The sequence below is a fragment of the Ranitomeya variabilis genome, chromosome 5, assembly GCF_051348905.1.
Source record: "Ranitomeya variabilis isolate aRanVar5 chromosome 5, aRanVar5.hap1, whole genome shotgun sequence".
Classification (NCBI taxonomy): domain Eukaryota; kingdom Metazoa; phylum Chordata; class Amphibia; order Anura; family Dendrobatidae; genus Ranitomeya; species Ranitomeya variabilis.
The window spans coordinates 115,861,694-115,875,460 of NC_135236.1; positions in this window are offsets into that span (position 1 = coordinate 115,861,694).

The following is a 13,767-nucleotide window of genomic DNA, read 5'->3' on the forward strand; positions in this document are numbered from 1 at the left end:
CTACAAGGTTGAGGTTCGCACAAATTTTTTCACTGTCAACCAAATTTGGGGGGAAATTTCAGCAAAATCACGTGTGTATCTGTATATAAACAGATGCTCCGCACAAAATTAGAATATTATCAAAAAGTTAATTTATTTCAGTTTTTCGATACAAAAGAATACTGTTTTACTGTGATTGATTTGCCAACAAACTCTCCTGACTTTCACCCCATAGAGAATTTATAGGGTATTGTCAAGAGGAAGATAAGAGACACCAGACACAACAATGCAGATGAGCTGAAAGCTGCTATCAAAGCAACCTGGGCTTCCATAACACCTCAGCAGTGCTACAGGCTGATCGCCTCCATGCCACGCCACATTGATGCAAAAGGAGTCCTGACCAAGTATTGAGTGCATTTACTGAACATACAGTTCAGTAGGCCATCATTTTGGATTTTAAAATCATGTTTCAAGCTGGTGTTATAAAGTATTCTAATTTACTGAGATAATGACTTTTTGGTTTTCATTGGCTGTAAGCCATAATCATCCACATAAACAGTAATAAACACTAGGAATAGATCACTCTGTTTGTAATGACTCTATATGAGTTTCACTTTTTTGTATTGAGGAAATGAAATAAATTAACTTTTTGATGATATTCCAATTCTGTGAGAAGCAACTGTAGATATATTAGATATATTTTGTGAGGGGTTGCCACACTCAGCTGCTTCACAAGGTAGACACAGGAATGGTTTTGGTAGTAGATCACCTGCTGTTTTTTTTTTTTTTTATGGACAGCAATATGAAACCTTAGCAGGGTTCAGCAAAATAAACAGAGCCTTTCTTGCGCAAGAGTAACACAAACTAAAAATACAGTCCAAAAGAGTCCTTGCCCTGCAGGATTCACCTGTAAGTAGCACACAATGTCTTCAGCTAATCCTGTAGCCATGTGAGAGTTCCTCCTCTCCCAAGACACAACACACACTGACTCCCTAGACAAGCTATTTAAGCCAGACCAAGTGATGATCACTTGACGGTGACATCATCCCAGGTCCTGTTAGTCCACATGCCGGTGTGGGCTCTGCAAGTGGAGATATGGTGAGTAGGGTTGAGCGAAACGGATCGGTCATTTTCATAAATCGCCGACTTTCGGCAAAGTCGGGTTTCATGAAACCCGACCCCATCCCAGTGTGGGATCGGCCATGCAGTGGGCGATCTTCACGCCAAAGTCGCGTTTCATATGACGCTTTCAGCGCCATTTCTCAGCCAATGAAGGTGGATGCAGAGTGTGGGCAGCGTGATGACATAGGTCCTGGTCCCCACCATCTTAGAGAAGGGCATGGCAGTGATTGGCTTGCTTTCTGCGGCATCACAGGGGCTATAAAGGGGCGTGCACGCCGACCGCCATCTTACTGCTGCCGATCTGAGCATAGGGAGAGTTTGCTGCCGCTTCGTCAGAAGCAGGGATAGCGTTAGGCAGGGTACATTAACCCCCAAACTGCTTGTGCTGTAGCGATTTCCACTGTCCAACACCACCTTTTCTTTGCAGGGACAGTGGAGGGTAGATTTTTCTTCATCAGCTCTGTAGCTTATTGGGCTGCCCCAGAAGGCTCCCTGATAGCTGCATAGCTGTTTGTACGCCGCTGTGCAAACCAACTGCTTTTTTAAAAGCACAAATCCTGTTGCTTCTTCCTTTCTGCACAGCTATCTTGTTTGTCCACACTTTTGTGTGCAGCAGTCCTTTTTATTGCTGCCTGCCATACTTTTCTCAGATTATTGTAGGGAGATAGTAATTGTAGTACAGTCCCTTTTTTTTTATATATATATATATATATATATATATATATATATATATATATATATATATATATATATATATATATATATATATATATCTTCAAGCCACTTTCTGCCCCTGAAACTGTGTAGTGTAAAACAGTGGGCCTGTATTTTTCTGCACTGGTCCACACCTAAAAAGGGAGATTAATTTTGCCAAATCTGTGCATCTGCGCCAGTCCTGTCTGTGGTATCTGTCAGTCATTTTCTGCCACAGAGACTATACTGTAATACAGTGGGCCTGATTTATTCACTAGTCTCCCATATAAAAAAAAAGGGAGATTAATATTGGCAAATCTGTGCATCTGCGCCAGTCCTGTCTGTGGTATCTGTCAGTCATTTTCTGCCACAGAAACTATACTGTCATACAGTGGGCCTGATTTATTCACTAGTCTCCCATATAAAAAAGGGAGATTAATATTGGCAAATCTGTGCATCTGCGCCAGCCCTGTCTGTGGTATCTGTCAGTCATTTTCTGCCACAGAAACTATACTGTAATACAGTGGGCCTGATTTATTCACCAGTCTCCCATATAAAAAAGGGAGATTAATATTGGCAAATCTGTGCATCTGTGCCAGTCCTGTCTGTGGTATCTGTCAGTCATTTTCTGCCACAGAAACTATACTGTCATACAGTGGGCCTGATTTAATCACTAGTCTCCCATTTAAAAAAAAAAAAGGGAGATTAATATTGGCAAATCTGTGCATCTGCGCCAGTCCTGTCTGTGATATCTGTCAGTCATTTTCTGCCACAGAAACTATACTGTAATACAGTGGGCCTGATTTTTCTGCTGTCTCCCACACATAAAAAAGGGGAGATTTAAATTCACAACAAGTATACGTACACCTTCTACCTGGTTTTACAGGACCATATAACGGTTGTTAGTTTGGTTACATTTTTCCAAGAATGAGGAAGTCTGGTGGAAGAGGTCGTGGCCATGGGCGGTCATTGCCAGCTGGTAATGATGGTAGTGGTGGTGGTCGTAGAGCATCAGGTGGTCGTGGGAAAAGCAATATAGCCCCTAAGTCTCGAGTTGTTGAGCCAGCCTCATCGTCTGGCTACACAAGGCCTCGAACGCTCCCTTTTCTGGGAGTAGGAAAACCTCTTTTAAAGCCGGAGCAGCAGGAAAAAGTTTTGGCTTTCCTTGCTGCCTCTGCCTCTAGCTCTTTCGCCTCCTCTTCGGAAAGTGCAAAATTTAAAAGCAGCGCGTCGTCAGTAGATGCTCCCGGTCAGGAACAAGTCGCTTCCTTGTGTCCTTCACCCAGAACAACAGTGAAGGATGCGTCAGGCGACACAACAGGTTACTCCATGGAGCTCTTTACACATACCGTGCCTGGGTTAGAAAGGAAAATTGTTAACAGGCCATGCCCATTACAAGATGAATCGGACATGGATTGCACAGATGCACAGCCACAGCTAGATCGTTATGCTGTTTCATTGACTCAGATCACAACATTGCCCTCGCAGTGTACTGAGCCAGAATCTGACCCTGATGAAACTATGGTGCCCCGTCCTGAACGCTATAGCACCGGCTTACACGGTGACACAGAGGAAGGTGCACAGGACATAGAAGAGGAGGTGACAGATGACCCAGTTGTTGACCCCTATTGGCAGCCATTGGGGGAACAGGGTGCCGCTGGCAGTAGCTCTGAAGCGGAGGAGGAGGAGGAGCCGCAGCAGGCATCAACATCGCAACAGCTTTCATCTGGCAGGCCTGTGTGTCAAAACAAAAAACAGTTGTAGGACAGCGTGGCCATACGGTTAAAGTAGCACAGTGTGCAATGCCTGAAAAGGTATTCGATAGTAGGAAGAGTGCAGTCTGGCAATTTTTTAACCAAGATCCGAATGATCAGTGCAAAGTGATCTGTAAGAAATGCTCAAGGACCTTTAGCAGAGGTCAGAATGTCCAAAATTTAAATACAACTTGCATGTGTAGACATTTAACCGCCATGCACTTGCAAGCCTGGACTAACTACCAAACGTCCCGTAACGTTGTTGCACCCGCTCACAATGAAGCTAGTCAGCAACGCTACATTCCTTCCCTCACTGTAAGCCCACCGTTTACGACACCACCTGCAGCAAATGTGGAGGTATCGTCGCAAGGCCAAAGCAGTCAGGGAATTACCAGGTTGTTGGTAGGAAACACTGTATGTAGGCCAACAGCAAGAATACCATCACCAACCCTCTCTCAGTCTGCCATGTCCACCACCACCCCCGCTAGTTCCACCATATGCAGCTCTCCAGTCCAGCTCACCCTACAAGAGACTCTCGTTAGGAAAAGGAAGTACTCAGCCTCTCATCCGCGTACACAGGGTTTGAATGCCCACATTGCTAGACTAATCTCGTTAGAGATGATGCCCTACGGGTTGGTTGAAAGCGAAGCTTTCACAGCCCTGATGGCCTATGCAGTGCCACGCTATGACCTACCCAGTCGACACTTCTTTGCGAGAAAAGACATCCCAGCCCTCCACCAGCATGTCAAAGACCGCATTGTCCATGCACTCAGGCAATCTGTCAGTAGAAAGGTGCACCTCACAACAGATGCATGGACCAGTAGGCATGGCCAGGGACATTATGTGTCCATCACGGCACACTGGGTTAATGTGCTGGATGCAGGGTCCACAAGGGACAGCCATAGTGGGACAGTTCTGCCTAGCCCACGGTCTAGGAAACAGTTGGCTGTAGGCATTCGCCACCCCTCCTCCTCCTCCTCCAGCAGAAGTGAGAGCTCGTCCACAGACCGCAGTCGCATGACCACTCCATCTGCAGCTGCCAGTGTTGCACACGAGGTGTCCCATTATGGAGCAGCTAGTGGTAAGCGTCAGCAGGCTGTGTTGGAAATGAAGTGCTTGGGCGACAACAGACACACCGCGGAAGTTCTGGCCGAGTTCTTGCAGCAAGAAACTCAGTCATGGCTGGGCAGTGTACATCTTGAGGCAGGCAAGGTAGTCAGTGATGTTCCAATTTCTCAATTTGCAGCTGCTGTATGTCCAGCATACGACATTTTTAAACCACCCTAAATGGGCCGACTCCACCCACGGGGCCGTGGTCAGTCACCACTTGGCGCAAGCACCCGTGAGAGTGCCTTTTGTCTGAAGAGGTGGGTGTGCCCACTTTTGGGTGACGGCACTGGCACAGGGTCCCTCATAGTACAATGAAGTGTCTCTGGCGGTGGTGGTGCACATCCAACGTCAGACACACCGTTGTAACATGAGGGGCCCTGGGCCAGTACCGCCTCCCATGAGAGAGTGTTCCCCCCAGCTCAAACAGTGCTCTACCACTTGCAAAATTATCTCTCACTGCTCCACCACTGTTTAGTCTATGCGGTTAAATCCTTCAATGGCACTTCCAATAACAATTTGTTGACATGTATGATGCTAGTAAAAATATTCAGGGGCCCTGTCCTACATTTACGCCAGTTAATACTTTGCACCAAATACCAATGCCTGCAAGTCTGCAGAGGAGCCCACCCCTGTACCTAGGTATGCCACCTGTTTATTTATTTTTTTTGTTTTTGGGTGAGACATTAACATGTATTTATTATTTTGGAGTACTAACTGTGTCAGACACTCCTTCCAATTGTCCTCCGCTGACCACACCAATGCTGCCTGTGTACCTCTGTAACCTAATAAAAGCTGCATTGAGCCAACTTTTTTAATTTAAGGCCTACTAAGTCTGTCTGCTGTCCCTCCTTCCAATTATCCTCCGCTGGCCACACCAATGCTGCCTGTGCACCCCTGCAACCTAATTAAGCCTGCATTGAGCCTAATTTTTGTTATTTTAGGCCTACTAAGTCTGTCTGCGGTCCCTCCTTCCAATTGTCCTCCGCTGACCACACCAATGCTGCCTGTGCACCCCTGTAACCCAATAAAAGCTGCATCGAGCCAACTTTTTTAATTATAGGCCTACTAAGTCTGTCTGCGGTCACTCCTTCCAATTGTCCTCCGCTGACCACAGCAATGCTGCCTGTACACCCCTGCAACCTAATTAAACCTGCATTGAGCCTGATTTTTGTTATTTTATGCCTACGAAGTCTGTCTGCGGTCACTCCTTCCAATTGTCCTCCACTGTCCACAGCAATGCTGCCTGTGTACCCCTGTAACCTAATAAAAGTTGCATCGAGCCAAATTTTTTAATTTTAGGCCTACTAAGTCTGTCTGCGGTCCCTCCTTCCAATTGTCCTCCGCTGACCACACCAATGCTGCCTGTGCACCCCTGCAACCTAATTAAACCTGCATTGAGCCTAATTTTTGTTATTTTAGGCCTACTAAGTCTGTCTGCGGTCCCTCCTTCCAATTGTCCTCCGCTGACCACACCAATGCTGCCTGTGCACCCCTGCAACCTAATTAAACCTGCATTGAGCCTGATTTTTGTTATTTTAGGCCTACTAAGTCTGTCTGCGGTCACTCCATCCAATTGTCCTCCGCTGACCACCCCAATGCTGCCTGTGTACCCCTGTAACCTAATAAAACCTGCATCGAGCCAACTTTTTTAATTTAAGGCCTAGTAAGTCTGTCTGCGGTCCCTCCTGCCAATTGTCCTCCGCTGACCACACCAATGCTGCCCGTGTACCCCTGTAACCTTGTTTAAACCTGCATCGAGCCAACTTAGTGGTGTAAGGCCTACTACCAGTGTCTGTCTGTGCCACTCAATACAGCTGTCCTCCTCTTAAAAAAGCTGAGCTGCAATTGTCAGGTTTTCAGCCTATCGGAATTTGAAAACTGCATTGGGGCTACAAGTTTGGTTGGGTTCTACAAATGGTGTCTGCCGCTCCAAGGTGTTCTCCAGGTTAACTTTCCCGAGCTTCAATCTTCAGGCTCTCATTAATTATTTGTTAATATAAAACTGCATTAGGCCTACTAGATTGGTTGGGGCCTACTAACGGTGTCTGCCGCTCCTTGGTGTTGTCCTCCACTGAACAAAGCTGAGCTTCAATCTTCAGGCTTTCGGCCTATATCAGATATTAAACTGCATTTGACCTACTAGTTTGGTTGGGGCCTAATAACGGTGTCTGCCGCTCCAAGGTGTTCTCCAGGTTTACTTTCCCGAGCTTCAATCTTCAGGCTCTCATTAAGTAGGTGTTAATATAACTCTGCATTAGGCCTACTAGTTTTGTTGGGGCCTACTAATGGTGTCTGCCGCTCCAAGGTGTTCTCCAGGTTAACTTTCCTGAGCTTTAATCTTCAGGCTCTCATTAAGTAGTTGTTAATGTAACACTGCAGTTGGCCTACTGGTTTGGTTGGGGCCTACTAACGGTGTCTGCCGCTCCAAGGTGTTCTCCAGGTTTACTTTCCCGAGCTTCAATCTTCAGGCTCTCATTAAGTAGTTGTTAATATAACACTGCATTAGGCCTACTAGTTTTGTTGGGGCCTACTAACGGTGTCTGCCGCTCCAAGGTGTTCTCCAGGTTAACTTTCCTGAGCTTTAATCTTCAGGCTCTCATTAAGTAGTTGTTAATGTAACACTGCAGTTGGCCTACTGGTTTGGTTGGGGCCTACTAACGGTGTCTGCCGCTCCTTGGTGTTGTCCTCCACTGAACAAAGCTGAGCTTCAATCTTCAGGCTTTCGGCCTAAATTTTAAATATGAATCTGCATTTGGGATACTAGTTAGGTTGGGCCTACTGACGGTATCTGCCTCTCCTTGGTGTTATCCTCTACTGAACAAAGCTGAGCTTCAATCTTCGGGCTTTCGGCCTATATATTTAATATGAAACTGCATTTGCCCTACTAGTTTGGTTGGGCCCTACTAATGGTGTCTGCCGCTCCCTGGTGTTGTCCTCCACTGAACAAAGCTGAGCTTCAATCTTCAGGCTTTCGGCCTATATTATCAGATATTAAACTGCATTTGGCCTACTAGTTTGGTTGGGGCCTACTAACGGTGTCTGCCGCTCCTTGGTGTTGTCCTCCACTGAACAAAGCTGAGCTTCAATCTTCAGGCTTTCGGCCTATATCAGATATTAAACTGCATTTGGCCTACTAGTTTGGTTGGGGCCTACTAACGGTGTCTGCCGCTCCAAGGTGTTCTCCAGGTTTACTTTCCTGAGCTTCAATCTTCAGGCTCTCATTAAGTAGTTGTTAATGTTACACTGCAGTTGGCCTACTAGTTTGGTTGGGGCCTACTAATGGTGTCTGCCGCTCGTTGCTGTTCTCCTCCACTGAACAAAGCAGTGCTGCCTGTTTACTACTGTTACCAATTTTGAACTGCATTTAGCCTACTTACTTATTTCGGCCTACTCACTGTGTCAGCCTCTCATTACAGTTGTCCTCCACTGAACAAAGCAATGCCGCCTGGTTAGTCCTGTTACCAATTTTGAACTGCATTTAGCCCACTTTATTATTTGGGCCTATATCTGTGTTTCCTCCTCATCCTGCCCATTGCCCAGCCAGTGCTAGATGAGTCTGCTGGTACATTGACCCAGACCACTACATTCCCCTTGCACGCTACACAGCCAGAATCTGACCCTGCTGAAAGTCAGGTTCCCCTTCCCGCATACTATACCACCTTACACGGGGACAAAGAGGAAGGTGCAGATGAAAGTGCAGGTTCCTTCATCAGGTGGGGGGGCATACTCGTTGGCGACGTCACTAGCACAGGGCCCCTCATAGTATGCAAAAGTGTCACTGCCGGTGGGAGGCGCCCCCACCGTACAAACACATTGCCGTACTTTGAGGGGCCCTGTGCCAGTGCCAATGCGAATGAGTGGGCCCCCCCGCTTGCTCAGGATCACACCACTTGCAAAGTTGAAATACTTACCTCTCCCTGCTCCACCGCCGTGACGTAGTCAACGTTTCCTGGGCCCACTAAAAACTTGAACCAGCCCTACCCCCCACAACTTTAGCCAAATGACCCCCAATTTCCAATGCCTAACTATTATTATAAAGTTAATTAAGATTGACAAGCTTCAGTAACAAGAATGGATGTTTTTGCCATTAAAATGGGCACTGTAGGTGTTTTCCTGGCCTCCACTCACTGCCGACTATGCTTCCCCATTGACTTGCATTGGGTTTCGTGTTTCGGTCGATCCCGGACTTTTCGCGATAATCGGCCGATTTCACTCGACTCGACCTTTGAGAAAGTCGGGTTTCACGAAACCTGACTCGATCTCAAAAAAGTAAAAGTCGCTCAACCCTAATGGTGAGCACCCTCCCATCCTAAGGGTGCCCACATAAAACCAGCCCATGTATATAACTTTAATTTAACACTCAATACTTAGTGTGCTGGAGGAAAAATATTTTTTTTCACATCACTGATGCCAATATGCGCAGTGACACATGTCTCCCCTCAAACTGTGCCAGTGACCCTGTCACAATATACACACACACAAAAACAAATATATGAGCGCTGAATTGTAGCAGCTGTGATCGAGAAAGAAGCTTATGAAAATCTTTAAATCAATACAGGAATCTGCACAGACATATATCAGCTGTCAGCCGGCAATCATAGCAAGTCTGTTGCCGGCCTTAATAAATGTGGCCATGCAATAGGTATCTGTTAGATATCTGCTCTTTCTCCCGGCGGCTATCTCTCCCAACCCCACCTTTACTCGTAATGCTCACCTTAGCTAAGCACAAATGTGTTATTAATAGGAATATGCAGCTGCCAGACACCTGAATAAAAGGACCAGGTGAAATCCAGTTTCCCAATCCATATCCCTCCTGAATAGGGATAAATGGACCCACAGAAGCTTAGGTTCTGATACTCGACCCACACTTTATTCCAAAGTTCATTTCGGGTACCAGAACTTGAACCCGAATCCCATTGAAAATAATGGGGACACGAACTTTTGAGATGTAAAATTCTCTCTCTCTCTGGACTTTCCCCTGGAACTCTGAACATTGCAATGGACTTCCGGGATAAGCCTGTGTTTGATGGACAGCTGATCAAAAATGCAGGATTGGCTAATAGGAATTGAACTAATATTGCTAGCTTATGCAATCTTACATTTTTCCACTGTTAAAATGGCTTGTGTTACTATGTTGGAGGAAGCAACATAAGCAGATAGCCATATTTTGTGCCATCATTAAAATGCATCTGTGAATTATTGTTTTGATAATGTCATTGTATTAGTCAATTAGTCTGTTTCCACAAGCTATTATTCTATTACTAAGTGTTATATCCTGTATTGCCCTCTCAGCATCTTATTGTGGATAATACATATCATCAGAAAATAGTATTCTGTAATTCCTCCACCTGTAATGGTGTGCACACTCAGCTAACAAGCTACCTAATTAAAGTTTCTTACTTCAACGTTGACAAGTTGGAGTGGGATTTTTGTGTAAACCAGCCTCATTAACACTTTGTTACACTGAAAATGCCTGATTGTGTGCTGACAGGTGCGAGAAGAAACTAGCTTAACACCGCTAATTTATTAATCTCCGGAAAAGTGCAAGAAATTAGAAGAATCCAGACAATTATTAATTTTAAAACTTTTCTGAAAACAATATGGCTTACAATATGCTCTAAGTTGTTAGGGCTTCAGCTACAAGATGAGTTGTTTCATGGTTATTGCACAATGTATATTGATCTGATCAGCTGCTCCTGCTCTATAAATCCTACAAATAATTTTTTTTAAAGGGCTAATCTCACTATTAGTATGACTTAGTTACATAATCAGCATGAAAATAAGCAAGTTTGCAATTGACGTTCTTATTCTACCTGCTGTCTTTCTTCTGTTGTGAGAGCTTTTATCTTTCATAGTGTCCAGCTGGTTTTCATGGAGCTTGACCACCAGTGCCTGCTGACAGTGTTCAGTAGCTACATTCCAGGAAAGGGGTGAACTCCTTACATCCCAGCCTCCTCTCTTTAGCCCATTGATCTCTATAAAGCAGTTATCTACTCACTTCACTACCTCTCAGCTCCCCACAAGCTGCTGTTCTAAACATTTCAATATCATCAACCCCCAGCATCAGATGATTTCAGAGCAGTTCTCCAAATTTCAGATTTCTATCAAAAGCTGTGTGCTTGTTAAAATGCACTTTCATCTCTATGTGTAAATATAGTGATAACAATGTAGATTCCAAAGTAAACTGATAGCTAAATGTGTTACAGCAGAACTTGTACTGAGCTTTATACAGTACAGACCAAAAGTTTGGACACACCTTCTCATTTAAAGATTTTTCTGTATTTTCATGACTATGAAAATTGTACATTCACACTGAATGCATCAAAACTATGAATTAACACATGTGGAATTATATACTTAACAAAAAAGTGTGAAACAAGTGAAAATATGTCTTATATTCTAGGTTCTTCAAAGTAGCCTCCTTTTGCTTTGATGGCTGCTTTGCACACTCTTGGCATTCTCTTGATGAGCTTCAAGAGGTAATCACCGGGAATGGTTTTCACTTCACAGGTGTGCCCTGTCAGGTTTAATAAAAGGGATTTCTTGCCTTATAAATGGGGACGGGACCATCAGTTGTGTTGTGCAGAAGTCTGGTGGATACACAGCTGATAGTCCTCCTGAATAGACTGTTAGAATTTGTATTATGGCAAGAAAAAAGCAGTTAAGTAAAGAAAAACGAGTGGCCATCATTACTTTAAGTAATGAATGTCAGTCAGTCCGAAAAATTGGGAAAACTTTGAAAGTGTCCCCAAGTGCAGTGGTAAAAACCATCAAGCGATACAAAGAAACAGTCTCACATGAGGACCGCCCCAGGAAAGGAAGACCAAGAGTCACCTCTGCTTCTGAGGATAAGTTTATCCGAGTCACCAGCCTCAGAAATCGCAGGTTACCAGCAGCTCAGATTAGAGACCAGGTCAATGCCACACAGAGTTCTAGCAGCAGACACATCTCTACAACAACTGTTAAGAGGAGACTTTGTGCAGCAGGCCTTCATGGTAAAATAGCTGCTAGGAAACTACTGCTAAGGACAGGCAACAAGCAGAAGAGACTTGTTTGGGCTAAAGAACACAAGGAATGGACATTAGACCAGTGGAAAAATGTGCTTTGGTCTGATGAGTCCAAATTTGAGATCTTTGGTTCTACCCACCGTGTCTTTGTGCGACGCAGAAAACGTGAACGGATGGACTCTACATGCCTGTTTCCCACCGTGAAGCATGGAGGAGGAGATGTGATGGTGTGGGGGTGCTTTGCTGCTGACACTGTTGGGGATTTATTCAAAATTGAAAGTATACTGAATCAGCATGGCTACCACAGCATCCTGCAGCAGCATGCTATTCCATCCGGTTTGTGTTTAGTTTGACCATCATTTATTTTTCAACAGGACAATGACCCCAAATACACCTCCACCTGTGTAAGGGCTATTTGACCAAGAAGGAGAGTGATGGTCACCAGACCTGAACCCAATCGAGATGGTTTGGGGTGAGCTGGACCGCAGAGTGAAGGCAAAAGGGCCAACAAGTGATAAGCATCTCTGGGAACTCCTTCAAGATTGTTGGAAGACCATTCCCCGTGACTACCTCTTGAAGCTCATCAAGAGAATGCCAAGATTGTGCAAAGCAGTTATCAAAGCAAAAGGTGGCTACTTTGAAGAACCTAGAATATAAGACATATTTTTGGTTGTTTCACACTTTTTTGTTAAGTATATAATTCCACATGTGCTAATTCATAGTATTGATGCCTTCAGTGTGAATGTACAATTTTCATAGTCATGAAAATACAGAAAAATTTTTTAAAAAAAGGTGTGTCCAAACTTTTGGTTTGTACTGTAGATCTACTAATACTGTACAAGAGTTCTGCTGCTCAGTGCTCACCAAAACCATCACTTAAAGGGAATCTGTCTGCAGGTTTTTAATACCTCATCTGAGAGCAACCTGATGAAGGCAAAGAGAAGCTGAATCCATTGATAAATAATAATTTTATTTTTATAGCGCTAGCATACAGTATTCCGTAGCACTTTACAATTTGGAGGGGACTTGAACAGAAAATAAAAGACATTGAAGAATAGCAATAATCACCTAAATCAACAGATATCAAGAGGAGTGAGTTCCCTGCTTGTAAGCTTATTGTAACAATTATCTTGGTTATAGTAGTACACTAGGAATTTCTTGGCTTGAGACAAATAAGGCAGCAGAACCGAAGTGAAGTATTATTCAAAACAAACAGGTGCAATGCATGAGCAAGTTCAAAAACACAGCAAATAAGGTGAAATCAGGAGAAGTCAGCAAAGTCAGTATTAAAATGCACAAACGTGGGTGCATCAAGTGCAACAGTTCAAGTGAACGGTAAACAGGGTCCTTCTTAGGAGTAGTTCATTTGCAGCTCTGCTGCAGGCAAAGTCTTATGGGCATAGTATTCTCTGGGGAAATGCAAATCATAACACACAGTTCATACCAGGCCTGGCAGTACTAGAAAAGTGTCCGGAAGCAGAGCAGAGCTACGAGCCCAAAAATAGTCAAATAAACTGGCAACGAATACCAAACAAGATAGCTGTAGCAGGCTGAGCTTATGTGTCCCAGCAGGCAGGAGAAGAATGCAGAGAAATACAGGCAAAAACAGCTTGTAGCACGAGAACCTCTGTGAGCTGAGAAGATTTGCTGAGAAGGCGGAGCATCTGAAGGGGGGAAGTCTTGCAGCACAAGCCAGGAATTCTAGCAGAATACACAAGCAAGGAGTAGAAGGCAAGCGAGGGTTATAAAGACAGATCACATGACCAGAGGCAAGGCAGCAGGTGCCATCTTGGAAAATGGAAATAAAGCACCACAGATAAACAAGGAATCCAGAGTCCTGACATTACTCCCTCCTTAACAGCGGCTTCAGGACGAACCTGGGCCTGGTTTCTCCGGGTGTCTTTGATGGAACTGAATAATGTTCTGCGGAGCACAGATGTTAGCAACACGTTCCCAAGAGTCCTCCTCAGGTGGATATCCCTGCCATCTTATAAGATACTGAAGACAATTTCGGTGGATCCTTGAATGAATCATGTCTTCCACCAAGAATTGCTCTTGCCCATCAACTAGTACAGGTCGTAGAGGGGGCACAATGCGTCCCT